Source organism: Elaeis guineensis, chromosome 6 (genome assembly GCF_000442705.2).
Source record: "Elaeis guineensis isolate ETL-2024a chromosome 6, EG11, whole genome shotgun sequence".
Classification (NCBI taxonomy): Eukaryota; Viridiplantae; Streptophyta; class Magnoliopsida; order Arecales; family Arecaceae; genus Elaeis; species Elaeis guineensis.
This window is the reverse complement of record NC_025998.2, coordinates 63,975,387-63,991,115: the sequence shown is the minus strand read 5'-3', so window position 1 is coordinate 63,991,115 and position 15,729 is coordinate 63,975,387.

Here is a 15,729-nt window from a genome sequence, read left to right as displayed (position 1 = left end):
GCAAGAAGTAGGGGCATTGGAAGAGGAACTGTCCTCTATATATTGCCTCCCTGGATCCGAACAGACCGAAGAAGAAGCAAAGTAATTATATGATAACACCTTGTAACTTTTTCATTTGTGATACTACTACCTAGGTATTCGATACCGGAAGCCCTTATCATATTTGCAATTCGATACAGGGTCTACAGGTCAGTAGGAGATTTGATGACGGTGAGAGGTTCTTGAACATTGGAGATGGAAGCAAAGTTTCAGTTCTAGCTTTAGGAATCATGAATCTTGTAATCAATTTTCATAATGTAATTCTGAGTGAATGTCACTATTGTCCAAGCTTTTTATTAAATATTATTTTTGTAGGCCTTTTGGCCATGTACGGTTATAAATTTTTAATAAAAAGAAATGTTTGCAATATTATTTTGAATGGTGTTACAATATTTGTTGGACAAATAAATAATAGAATTTACTTACTATCACAGCCTGTTAATGTGGTTCAAACCTCTGGTAAATGTCCTAGAATAGATAATGTGTCAGAAGTCTACCTTTGGCACTGTAGGCTAGGTCATATCAATAAGAACAGGATAAACAGGTTGGCTCAAGAAGGAATTCTTGAAGTTGGTGATTGTGAATCACTTCCAACCTGTGAGTCCTGTCTTCTTGGAAAGATGACCAAGTCACCTTTTACTAGAAAAGGTAAGCGAGCCAGTGAACTCTTAGGTCTGGTACATTCTGATGTATGTGGACCCATGAGCTCAAGTGCAAGAGATGGATATTTCTACTTCATAACCTTCACAGACGACCTATCGAGGTATGGGTATGTCTACTTAATGAAGCATAAGTCGGAGTCGTTTGAAATGTTCAAACTATTTCGAAATGAGATAGAAAAATAAACTGGAAAGTATATTAAAACTCTTCAATCTGATCGAGGAGGTGAATACCTTTCCAATGATTTTCTGACATATCTTGGAGAGAATGGGATTCTCTCTCAGTGGACACCTCTTGAAATACCACAGCATAATGGTGTGTCTGAAAGGAGAAATCGGACCTTGCTGGATATGGTTCGATCCATGATGGGGTTTGCTGGTCTGTCGATCTTCCTCTGGGGATATGCGCTCGAATCGGCTTGTTACCTTTTAAATAGGGTTCCGAGTAAGTCTGTAACCAAAATGCCATATGAGATATGGATAGGACGTAAGACAGTACTCTCGCACCTTAGGGTTTGGGGGTGTCCGGCTTATGTTAAACGTTTAATTACGGACAAGCTTGGACCTAGGTCTGACAAGTATAATTTCATAGGGTACCCAAAAAGGACCAAAGGGTATTATTTCTATCTAGCTGATGAGCAAAAGGTGTTTGTCAGCCTTAAGGCAATCTTTTTAGAAAAGGAGTTCCTTGGTGAAGGGACTATTGCCTCTAAGGTCGAACTTGAGGAAGTTCAGTAGGTGGAAAAACTGACACAAGTAGCTGAACCTGAACCAGATTTGGTTAGATCAGATCTGAAGCCCATTGTTCCTGCACCCTTAAGGCGATCTGGTAGAGTACCACGTCAACCGGACAGATACTATGGTTTCTTGGTCCGGAACGGCGATCCTATCGAACTTGATGAAAACGATGAGGATCCGATCACCTACATTGATGCAATGCAGAGACCTGACTCTAAGAAATGGCTAGAGGCCATGAAATCCGAAATGGAGTCCATGAAGGTCAATGATGTGTGGACATTTGTTGATCCACCCGAAGGAGTAAAACCCATAGGGTGTAAATGGGTCTTCAAGAGGAAGAGGGGCGCAGACAGAAAGGTGGAAACCTATAAAGTCCATCTGGTTGCCAAGAGATATCATCAACGTTATGGTATAGACTATGACGAGATGTTTTCTCCTGTGGCAATACTCAAATCCATTCGGATTATGCTTGCGATAGCTACCCATCTGGACTATGAAATCTGGCAGATGGATGTGAAAATAACTTTCCTAAATGGAGAGCTAGACGAAGAGGTATATATGATACAACTTGAAGGATTCACATCCACAGATGAGTCTAAGGTGTGCAGGCTACAGAGGTCCATTTATGGACTTAAGCAGGCATCCTGGAGTTGGAACATACATTTTGATAAGACAATCAAGACGTATGGCTTCGTTAAGAACGGAGAAGAGCCCTGCATTTATAAGTGGGCTAATAGTCCAGTGGTGGTATTTCTTTTATTGTATGTGGATGATATTTTCTTAATCGGGAATGATGTCCCTACATTACAGTGAATAAAGATTTGACTATCGTCACAATTCTCCATGAAGGATCTGGGAGAAGCTTCCTACATCCTAAGGATGAGGATCTATAGGGATAGATCTAAAAGGTTGCTTGGCTTATCCTAGTCCACGTACATTGATACTATGCTGAAGAGGTTCAGTATGGAGAATTTCAAGAAAAGCAATCTACCGATAGGCCATGGAATTTCTCTCTCGAAGAGGGATTGTCCGACAACACCTCAAGAGAGAGAGCATATGGGCAGAATTTCATATGCTTCGACAGTGGGATCTATCATGTACGCCATGACATGTATACGACCAGATGTGGCATACTCACTCGGGGTAGTGAGTAGATACCAATCTGATCCAGGGGAGAATCACTGGAAGGTTGTTAAAACCATCCTGAAGTATTTAAGAAATACTAAAGAGCAGTGGCTTGTTTATGGTGAATCGGACTTGAGACTTATAGGATTTACAGACTCTAGTTTCTAGTCTGATCACAATGACAGCAAGAGTATGTCGGGATTTATTTTTATCTTTAATGGTGGGGCTGTCTGCTGGATGAGTTCCAAGCAGCATACAGTGGCTGATTCAGTTTGCGAGGCAGAGTATGTCGCTGTATTAGATGCTGTCAAAGAAGCAGTATGGTTGAAAAAATTTATCACCGAGCTCGGAGTAGTACCCTCCCTTGTTGGTCCAGTTCTGCTCTACTGTGACAGCTCTGGAGCCATTGCTCAGGCAAAGGAACCGAAGGCACACCAGTGGATGAAGCATATTCTGTGCCGCTACCATCTCATCCAGAAAATCATGGATCGAGGTGACATCGACCTTTAGAAGATCGATGGAAAGGAGAACCTAGCCAACCCATTCACTAAAGCTATTGCGGTGAAGGAGTTCGACGACTTCAAGTCGAAGATGGGTATTAGATACTGCACCGATTGGCTTTAGGCCAAGTGGGAGATTGTTGGGAATAGTGTCCCAAAGCCAATCGTCAGCCTGTTTTATGGTTGTGCTCCTTTTATATTAGTACATAAATTATAAATAAATAAAAGTTATTTTGATATTTTTCATCATAAATTATTTCATCTTCTAATGAACTTCTGCATTGTGGTGAAGTCCTTAGGACTATTTAGACTCGACAAAAGAGGATTTGTCGTTTAGTCCTTGAACCTATTCGCGACCAAATGATACGTTGTTACAAAGGATAACAATGTTTATCAAGCATAGGTCGTTGTGTGCCATATGGATTGGTTGTCCTTTTAACCAAGGAGTGTGGAGACACTGATATGGCATATAGGTGAGATGTAAGGGTACATCTGCACTGAACGTGACCGACTCCGAAGCTATTTTTGCTGTCAAGATTTGCTTCGATGGGATATGGGTATAACTGTCCTTCCAACCTGAGATCATCACAGTGACTTACAAGCAACTCACTGTACTTAGGCACTGGACTACCTGAATTTCTAATTCAGCGACAGAAGGATGCTGGGTGTAGTCAAGTACTTGACTTGTCGGTGCGTGTGTCAAGATGGGATTGACCATTCCAGTTCAGGAGCTGTGTATAGTTGTATTTCAATTTAGCAAAATCTTGACCAGGATAGTCCTAGTGAGGAGTCACAGGACTGTTTGAGTTGAGCATGATTCGGATGATCCAATCAGGGTTGACAGTTTAACCCTGAGTCATCCTAAACACAGGGGTCAAAAGGGATGAATTATATAGTAACCATATTCACGTAGGTTCTGAGTGTTGTGATTATGACTATTCGACCTATCTGGATGTCGGGTACCATTTCTAGATGGTCACTTCGATTAGTGCAGAAATTGATTCCTGTGCTACCGGCTTAGGTTCGAACCTGCAGGGTCACACACATTAGAGGTTCCTATTTGATCTGATGGCAGATAAAGAGTTCTAATGTTTGTGGACTATGAGTCCTACATTTCTGGGACTCTATGATCGAGAATTAGGATTTTCTGATCATGAGTCCCACACATTTTGGGTTCCAGGGTCAAGAGTCCCACTGGTTTGGGAATCTTCGATCAAGATTTCATATCGATGGACTTTGATACCCGATTGCCCATCAAATTTGGACTCAGTATTTATGAAAGGTTCAATTAGTAATTTGATCACTAATTAACTCAATTTGATTGAGTAATTATTTTTGGATCAAGTCCAATTGAATTGGATTCAGTTGGGTTTGACCCGATTAAGTTAAGAGTTGACCTAATCGTCGAGATGGTTTGGTCCCTGATTTGATCAAGGGTTGGGCTTAGTCAATTCCTGATTTGATTAAGATTTTATTGAGCCTAATTAAGTCTAGTTAAGTTGGGTTTAATTTAGTCTAATTGTGCTTAACCTATTTTGATTAGGTTGGTTCAATTAAGATTAAACCACCATTTGAATTCAACTCCCTGTGCCACCTCACATCTCTACGCCCATTTGAATTCATGAGAAGCAACTTCTCATGAATTTTCTCTCATGCAAAGCCCTTCCCACACCCCACATTTGTGTGCCATATAAGTGGATAAGGATGGTTGGTTGGCCATTCAAATTCAAAAGAAAGTTTGAATTTGAATGAGCAACCAATCCATGCACCTTGTCCTTATCCTCTTTAGCGCCCCATATCTTACACGAGAAAGAGTTTCTCATGAAACCTTTCCATGCACAAAGTAGCCACGTACCTTCTCTTCTCATGCCCAAGTGGTTAGGGATGAGTTGGTTTGCATTTGAATTCAAATTTGATTTGAATTCAAATGTGCAACCACTTATCTTTATCCTCTCACGCGGATAAGACATGTTCTACATTGTTTTTAAAAGAGGAGAAGGATGGGACATATGTAGAATTTTTTGGATAGAAAGCCTGGGGTGTGAGGAAGCCTTGTGCATGAGGTGAAGGTCCAAAACCTTTTGAGAGAAAAAGAAAGAAAAGAAAGAAAAGTGGGCACAGGGTTTTCAGTGAGTTCCCTAGGGTTTTAGCCTGGGGTTCGAGAAGTGAGAAGGTGAGCTACGAGTATCGTGAGCCCACTAAATTTTAGGGAGAGCTTCATCAACCTCTCAAGCACACTTGTTGATGATCTAAAGTATCTGAGAAGTCAGTAGGCATCAATCGAAGGAGTTCGATCAGCATCAGCCGTCAAAAGGGCTCTACAACGAGCTAGCACTCGTGAGGAGCCGATCAGATCGGGAGCTTCGTGTGGATGATCCGCAGAGGCCAGACATACTGTGTGGCTATATTATGATGATCAGATCCTCTTGATGATGATCAGATTGCGGTGATCGACTACTCGCATAAAGGTATTGTGTTCTGAACACAGAACAGTAAATTGTTTACTGCTCAAATTTGAATTTCAAATTTAAATGCATGCATGCTGTATATCATATTTAGATCCTAGTGTAGGGTAAATACATGTTAATTAATTAGATTAATTAATAATTTTTGTTAAAATAATGATTTTAAAAAAGTTTTAAAATTATCATTTTACCCCTGCACTAAAATTTCACTTCACAACGTTCAGGAACCTCTCGCCTTCATCAAATCTCCTACTGACCTGCAGACCCTGCATCGAATTGCAAATATGATAAGCGCTTCTAGTATCCAATACCTAGGCAGTAGTATCACAAATAGAAAAGTTGCAAGGTGTTATCATATAATTACCTTGCTTCTTCTTCGGCCTGTTCGGGTCCAGGGAGGCAATGTATAGAGGACAGTTCCTCTTCCAGTGCCCCTGCTTCTTACAAAAGAAGCACTCCACCTGGCTCTGGTCGGGCTTGCGCTTCTTGGTCTGACCTTGTGCAGACGTCCCAGCATGCGACTGCACCTTCTTATTCTTCTTCTTCTTGTTCTTCTTCCCTTTCTTAAAGGGTCGACGACCAGAAGAAGACCCTCCCACAACATTCACCGACTCCTTATGGAGCTGGTGGTCCTTCTCAAAGTTCTGCAGCAACCCCAACAAGCCGTGGTAGTTCACTGCAGGCTTTGTCATCTGAAAATGAGTAAGGAAGGGGAGGAAGGACTTGGGAAAAGAATTAAGGATCGCATCCTTACCGAGCTGCTTGTGCAAGGAAAAGCCTAGTTTACTTAGGCGCTCAATCATTTCGATCATGTATAGTACATGATCGGTGACTGAAGCTCCATCTCTCATCCGAGCATTGAAAATGGCACAACTAGTTTTATGCCTTTCAACATTGTCAGGCATGCCAAAGGAGTCGTTCAACATTTGAAGCATCTCCTACGGCTGGGCATTCTCGAACCGACGGCAGAACTCATCATTCATTGCTGCCAGCATTATGCATCGAACGGTGGTGTGATCGTTGAGCCACTTCTGGTAAGTATCTCAGACCGTCCCTCTAGCATTCGGGGCTGGCTCCTCGGGTGCCGGATCCGTTACTACATAAAGTATCCACTCATGCTCAAGGATGATTTTTAATTTTTGATACCAGCTATCGAAATTAGATCCCATGAGCTTGTCATTATCTGATAATGACCGAAGCGACAGGGTAGTGGCCATAGCTGCATAAAAGAAAACTAGACCTATATTAGTACATAAATTATTAATACTAAAGATTTGGACTTTAGTCTAAAGTTTCTCCCAGTATTTTTACGAACTGGTAGCCTCAACCTCCAATTCGAGGAATTACTTTAATTTCTTAGTGGGTACTAGAATCCACACAAACTACACATGAGCCCAACTTTGGTTGGTCAACCCATGTGCATCTATGGGTAGGTTCATAACTAGTTATTTCTCTAAACAACTTCTAGTAATTTATTTTGCCCCAGAACCTAATCAGTAGGCTTTGGCCTCCACTGAAAAGATCTGGTTAGGTCCAACCATTAACATGACTTGATTTGGTGAATCGGACAAATAAATGATCAGGTCCGACTTTGGCCTGCCAACCTGACCACCATCAGAAAGACTCAACCAAATTATCATACTATGAATGATAATTCCAGTAGTCAATAAGCACTAGGCCTTTGGGCCTCCAGTGTTTATTAAACTAATGGACTCATTATCACTCACTTAATGGGAGACTATGACTTAGTTATCACTATAACTTAATCATTTTAGGGACCTAATAATTTTTGAGGATTTTATTAAAGGATAGAAGAGAAAAAATTAACCAACCAATTTCAATCCTCCCACTGACTTCACCAAGTCAGATTAAAAAAGATTTAATTAAAGCCGGCATTAGGAGCACCTAAATCAGTCACACTGATTTACCTAATGACATGGGTGAGCCCTAATCACCAAGTGATCTAATCAAAACCTAACTCATCATGTTGGCCAGGTAAGTGAGATCAATGGTGGAGATATGCCATTAACTCGTCAGAGATCGAATCAATGCGAGTAGCTCCCACTTAAGAACCACTGGTCAAACTGCCAAACTTACCTTAGACACCAACCTGTTCATTAGTTTTAATTTGAGCAACTTAGTAAATAGGGTTCCACCACGTAGCCATGAATTAAGTCCATCTTGGTCTAGTTAAAGACATGGACCCATTCAACTACAACTATTGGAGTTGAGTCTAGAGTGTCCTTGACCTAATCTAATTCAACTTTTGATTAGATTTGACCAATTACTCCAATTTAGTCTATTTCTTTAAGCTAACCTTAGGTCTAACCCAATTATGGACCTAATCCATCTAACCCATTGACCCACAAGTTTATGCAATTGTCTTAGGTCTTAATTCACAATTCTAGACCAACTTGACAACACTTAATTCTTTTAATTAAGTATTTGGGCTGATGGGTCAGGGTTTGGTATTTCAAAAATTATTTTCAAATTTGAAAGGTTTTATTTTCTGTTCATCAAATATGTTGACTCATTTCACAAACAGATCAGCATATTTCATAAACAGCAATCCTATTGCTAATTTCATAACAAAAAATAACTCAATCAAAATAAGTCACGAATATTCCTTTAGATCTAATCTAACACATTCATAATAAATTTTATAATATAACCTTTACAATTAAATCCTTTCGCTGCTTCATCTGCATGGGATATAATTGCAGCGGCACTCCTACCGCCATAGGAGAATCCCATCGAATGGGAGGAGAGGGCTTTTAAACCCTACTTTTTTCCTATGACCGGATGACCATGGCAACCAACCCAATTAGACTACTTGCTACTTGGATCAAGTATATCTAAATATACCAATTTTAAAATTTAAATTTTAAATTTCAAATTTTAAATTTTGAATTTCAAATTTTAAATAAATTTCAAATTTCAAATTTTTAAATTTCAAATTTTGAATTTTAAATTTTGAATTTCAAATTTGAAATTTCAATCAAATTTCAAATTTTAAATTTTGAATTTCAAATTTTTGAATTTTAAATTTTGAATTTCAAATTTTAAAATTCAAATTTTGAATTTCAAATTTTTGAATTTTGAATTTTGAATAAATTTAAAAATTTAAATTTCAAATTTTGAATTTTAAATTTTAAATTTAAACTTTTAGATTATAACTTAATCTATGCATGCAAATCTATATATCATATTTTAGAACCCGTTCTGATACCATTTGAAGTGAAATTTGGATGCAGGGGTAAAATGATAATTTTAAATTTTTTTTAAAATCACTATTTTACAGTGAAAATTATTAATTAATCTAATTAATTAATATATATTTACCTTACACTAAGATCTAAATATGATATATAGCATGCATGTATTTAAATTTGAAATTCAAACTTCTACAGTAAATAATTTACTGTTATGTGTTCAGAACACATTACCTTTGTGTGGATAGTCGATCGCCATAATCTGATCATTGTCAGGAGGATCTGATCATCATAATACAGCCACACAGTGTGTCTGGCCTCTGCGGATCATCCACATGAAGCTCTCAGTCTGATCGGCTCCTCACGAATGCTAGTTCGTGACTGCACCTTTTTGATGGTCGATGTTGATCGAACTTCTTCGATCGATGTCTACCGACTCTTTGGATGCTCCAGATTATTAGCAAAGATGGTAGAGAGGTTGATAATGCTCTTCCTAAAGTTTGGTGGGCTCACGACACTCGTAGCTCACGTTCTCACTTTCCGAAGCCTAAGCCAAAACCCTAGGGTACACAAGAAAAGCTTGCACCCACTTCTCTCTCCTTTTCTCTTCTTTTCTTTTCTTTTCTCATGCAAGAAACCTCTCTCATGCCACCCTTTTTTCTCTGATATCCCATGTGCACGCCCTCTCTTATCTCCTTTTTAAAACGATGTAAGACCGCATCTTTGCAGCATTTTTATCGCGTGAGAGGATAAAGATAAGTGGTTGCTCATTTGAATTCAAATCGAATTTGAATTCAAATGCCAACCAACTCATTCCTATCCACTCTATGCATGAGAAGAGAAGAGGTGTGGCTTCTCTTGTGCATAGAGAATTTATATGAAAAACTCTTTCTCGTGTAAAACAAATGGCACAAGGATAAGGCTAGGTGGCGCATGGATTGGTTGCTCATTCAAATTCAAACTTTCTTTTGAATTTGAATGGCCAACCAACCATCTTTATCCACCCATATGGCGCACAAGTATGGACGTGGGAAGGCCCTTGCATGGGAGAAAATTCATGAAAAGTTGCTCTCATGAATTCAAATGAGCGTAGAAGAAGTGAGGTGGCGTAGGGAGTTGAGGTCAAGGTGGTTTCTGATTTTAAATCAACCTAATTGAATCAATTTAATTAAAATAAGTTAGATCCAACTAGACTAATTTAAACCCAATATAATTAGGCTTAATTATGCTCAATAAAATCTTAATCAAATCAGGAATTGACTAAGCCCAACCCCTGATCAAATCAAGGACCAAACCACTTCGACGATTAGGTCAACACTTAACCTAATCGGGTCAAACCCAACTGAATCCAATTCAATTGGACTTGATCTAAAAATAATTACTCAATCAAATTGAGTTAACTAATGATTAAATCATTAATTAAATCTCTCATAAATACTGAGTCCAAATCTGATGGACAATCAGACATCAGAATTCATCGATATGAAACCCTGATCAAAAAGTCCCAAACCAGTGGGACTCTTGACCCCAATACCCAAAATGTGTGGAACTCGTGATTAAAGAATCTTGATTCTCGATCATAGAGTTTCAGACACGTAGGACTCATAGTCCACGAGCATTAGGACTCTTGATCAGCCATCAAATCAGATAGGAACCTCTAATGTGTGTGATCCTGCAGGTTCGAACCTAAGCCGGTAGCACAGGAACCAATTCCTGTACTAATCGAAGTGAACATCTAGCAATGGTACCCGACATCCAGATAGGTCGAATAGTCATAATCACAACATTCAGAACCTATGTGAATATGGTTACTATATAATTCATCCCTTTTGACCCCTGTGTATAGGATGAGTCAGGGTTAAACTGTCAACCGTGATTAGATCATCCAAATCATGCTCAATTCAAATAGTCCTGTGACTCCTCACTAGGACTACCCTGGTCAAGATTTTGCTAAATTGAAATATGACTGTACACAGCTCCTGAACTAGAGTGGTCAATCCCATCTTAACACACGCACGGACAAGTCAAGTACTTAACTACACCCAGCATCCTTCCATCACTGAATTAGAAATTTAAGTAGTCCGTGCCTAAGTGCAGTGAGTTGCTTACAAGTTACCGTGGTGGTCTCAAGTCGGAGGGATAGTTATACCCATATCCCATCAGAGCAAATCTTGACAGCAGAAATAGCTCCAGAGTCGGTCACGTTCAGTGCAGATGTACCCTTGCATCTCACCTGTATGCCATACCAGTGTCTCCACACTCTTTGGTTAAGAGGACAACCAACCCATATGGCACACAATGACCTATACTTGATAAACGTTGTTGTCTTTGGTAACAACATATTATTTGATCGCGAACAGGTTTAAGGACTAAACGACAAAGCCTCCTTTGTCGAGTCTAAATAGTCCTAAGGACTTCACCACAACACAGGAGTTCATTAGAAGATGAAACAATTTGTGATAAAAAATACTAAAATAATTTTTATTTATTTATAATTCATATACTAATACAAGAATTAGCAAAACCATCAATAGGCTGACGATTGGCTTTGGGACACTATTCCTAACAATCTCCCACTTGGCCTAAAGCCAATCGGTGCAGTATCTAATACCCATCTTCAACTTGAAGTCATCGAACTTCTTCACTGCAATGACTTTAGTGAATGGGTTGGCCAGGTTCTCCTTTCCGTCGATCTTTTGAAGGTCGACGTCACCTCAATCCACAATTTTTCGAATGAGATGGTAGCGGCGCAGAATATGCTTCATCTGCTGGTGTGCCTTTGGTTCCTTCGCCTGAGCAATGGCTCCAGAGCTATCACAGTAGAGCAGAATTGGACTAACAAGGGAGGATGCTACTCTAAGCTCGATGATAAATTTTTTCAGCCACATCGCTTCTTTGGCACCATCTGATGCAGTGACATACTCTGCCTCGCAAATTGAATCAGCCACAGTGTGCTGCTTGGAACTCTTCCAGCAGATAGCCCCACCATTAAGGGTAAAAATAAATCCCGACACACTCTTGCTGTCATCATGATGAAACTGAAAACTAGAGTCTGTAAACCCTATAAGTCTCAAGTCTGATTTACCATAAACAAGCCACTGGTCCTTAGTATTTCTTAAATACTTCAGGATGGTTTTAACAACCTTCCAGTGATTATCTCCTGGATCAGATTGGTATCTACTCACTACCCCTAGTGAGTATGCCACATCTGGTCGTGTACATGTCATGGCGTATATGATAGATCCCACTGTCGAAGCATATGAAATTCTATCCATACGCTCTCTTTCTTGAGGTGTTGTCAGACAATCCCTCTTCGAGAGAAAAATTCCATGGCCTATCGGTAGATAGCCTTTCTTGAAATTTTTCATGCTGAACCTCTTCAGCATAGTATCAATGTACGTGGACTGAGATAAGCCAAGCAACCTTTTAGATCTATCCCTATAGATCCTCATCCCTAGGATGTAGGAAGCTTCTCCCAGATCCTTCATGGAGAACTGTGATGACAGCCAAATCTTTATTCCCTGTAATGCAGGGACATCATTCTCGATTAAGAGAATGTCATCCATATACAATACAAGAAATACCACTACTGGACCATTAGCCCACTTATAAATGCAGGGCTCTTCTCCGTTCTTAATGAAGCCATACATCTTGATTGTTTTATCAAAACATATGTTCCAACTTCGGGATACCTACTTAAATCCATAAATAGACCTCTGTAGCTTGCACACCTTAGACTCATCTGTGGATGTGAATCCTTCAGGTTGTATTATATACACCTCTTCATCCAGCTCTCCGTTTAGGAAAGCTGTCTTCACATCCATCTGCCAAATTTCATAGTCCAGATGGACAGTTATCACAAGCATAATTTGAATGGATTTGAGCATTGCCATAGGAGAAAATATCTTGTCATATTCTATACCATAACGTTGATGATATCTCTTGGCAACCAGATGGGCTTTATAGGTCTCCACCTTTTCGTCTGCACCTCTCTTCCTCTTGAAGATCCACTTACACCCTATGGGTTTCACTCCTTTGGGTGGGTCAACCAATGTCCACACATCATTGACCTTCATGGACTCCATTTCGAATTTCATAGCCTCTAGCCATTTCTCAAAGTCAGGTCTCTGCATTGCATCCATGTAGGTGATCGGATCCTCATCATTTTCATCAAGTTCGACAGGATCACCATCCCGGACCAAGAAACCATAGTATCTATCCGATTGACATGGTACTCTACCAGATCACCTTAAGGGTGTAGGAACAATGGGCTTCGGATCTGATTTAACCAAATTCGATTCAGGTTCAGTTACTTGTGTCGATTTTTCCACCTGCCGAACTTCCTCAAGTTCAACCTTAGAGACAACAGTCCCTTCACCAAGGAACTCGTTTTCTAAAAAGATTGTCTTAAGGCTGACAAACACCTTTTGCTCGTCAGCTAGGTAGAAATAATACCCTTTGGTCTCTTTTGGGTACCCTATAAAATTACACTTGTGAGACTTAGGTCCAAGCTTGTCCGTAATTAAACGTTTAACATAAGCCGAACACCCCCAAACCCTAAGGTGCAAGAGTACTGGCTTACGTCCTATCCATATCTCATATGGCATTTTGATTACAGACTTACTCGAAACCCTATTTAGAAGGTAACAAGCTGATTCGAGTGCATATCCCCAGAGGGAGATCGACAAACAAGCAAACCCCATCATGGATCGAACCACGTCCAACAAGGTCCGATTCCTCCTTTCAGATACACCATTATGCTATGGTGTTCCAGGAGGAGTCCACTAAGAGAGAATCCCATTCTCCCCAAGATATGTCAGAAACTTATTGGAAAGGTATTCACCTCCTCGATCAGATCAAAAAATTTTAATACACTTTTCAATTTATTTTTCTACCTCATTTCGGAATAGTTTGAACATTTCAAATGACTCCGACTTATGCTTCATTAATTAGACATACCCATACCTCGACAGGTCATCTGTGAAGGTTATGAAGTAAAAATATCCACCTCTTGCACTTGAGCTCATGGGTCCACATACATCAGAATGTACCAGACCCAAGAGTTCACTGGGTCGCTCACCTTTTTCAGTAAAAGGTGACTTGGTCATCTTTCCAAGAAGATAGAACTCACAGGTTGGAAGCGATTCACAATCACCAACTTCAATAATTCCTTCTTGAGCCAACCTGTTTATCCGATTCTTATTGATATGACCCATCCTACAGTGCCAAAGGTAGACTTCTGACACATTATCTATTCTAGGGCGTTTATCAGAGGTTTGAACCGCATTAACAGGCTATGATAGTAAGTAAATTCTATTATTTAGTTATTCAATAAATATTATAACACCATTCAAAATGATATTGCAAACATTTCTTTTTATTAAAAATTTATAACCATATATGGCCAAAAGGCCTACAGAAATAATATTTAATAAAAAGTTTAGACAATAGTGATATTCACTCAAAATTACATTACGAGAATTGATTACAAGGTTCATGATTCCTAAAGCTAGAACTGAAATATTGCTTCCATCTCCAACGTGTTGGAAATAATATCCCAAAGCCAATCGTCAGTCTGTTGATGGTTGTGCTCCTTTTGTATTAATATATAAATTATAAATAAATAAAAATTATTTTGATATTTTTCATCACAAATTATTTTATCTTCTAATGAACTCCTATGTTGTGGTGAAGTCCTTAGGACTATTTAGACTCGACAAAGGAGAATTTGTCGTTTAGTCCTTAAACCTGTTCACGACCAAATGATATGTTATTATCAAGGATAACAATGTTTATCAAGCATAGATCATTGTGTGCCATATGGGTTGTTTGTCCTCTTAATCAAGGAGTGTGGAGACACTGATATGGCATACAGGTGAGATGTAAGGGTACATCTGCACTGAACGTGATCGACTTCGGAGCTATTTTTGCTATCAAAATTTGCTCCAATGGGATATGGTTATAACTATCCCTCCGATCTGAGACCATCATGGTGACTTGCAAGCAACTCACTGCACTTAGGCACTGGACTACCTAAATTTCTAATTCAGTGATGGAAGGATGCTGGGTGTAGTCAAGTACTTGACTTGTCGGTGCGTGTGTCAAGATAGGATTGACCACTCCAGTTCAGGAGCTGTGTACAGTCGTGTTTCAATTTAGCAAAACCTTAGCCAGGGTAGTCCTAGTGAGGAGTCACAGGACTGTTTGAGTTGAGCACGATTCGGATGATCTAATCAGGGTTGACAGTTTAACCCTGAGTCATCCTAAACACAGGGGTCAAAAGGGATGAATTATACAGTAACCATATTCACGTAGGTTCTGAGTGTTGCGATTATGACTATTCAACCTATTCAAATATCGGGTACCATTGCTAGATGGTCACTTCGATTAGTGCAAGAATTGGTTCCTGTGCTACCGGCTTAGGTTCAAACCTGCGGGGTCACACACATTAGAGGTTCCTATCTGATCTGATGGGTGATGAAGAGTCCTAATATTCATGGACTATGAGTCCTACATATCTAGGACTCTGTGATCGAGAATTAAGATTCTCTGATCATGAGTCCCACACATTTTGGGTACCGGGGTCAAGAGTCCCACTGGTTTGGGAATCTTCGATCAAGGTTTCATATCGATGGACTTTGACACCCGATTGCCCATCGAATTTGAACTTTATATTTATGAGAAGTTTAATTAGTGATTTGATCACTAATTAACTTAATTTGATTGAGTAATTATTTTTGGATCAAGTCCAATTGAATTGGATTCAGTTGGGTTGGACCCGATTAAGTTAAGAGTTGACCTAATCGTCGAGATGGTTTGGTCCCTGATTTGATCAGAGGTTGGGCTTAGTCAATTCCTTATTTGATTAGGATTTTATTGAGCCTAATTAAGCCTAATTAAGTTGGGTTTAATTTAGTCTAATTATGCTTAACCTATTTTGATTAGGTTGGTTCAATTAAGATTAAACCACCATTTGAATTCAACTCCTTGT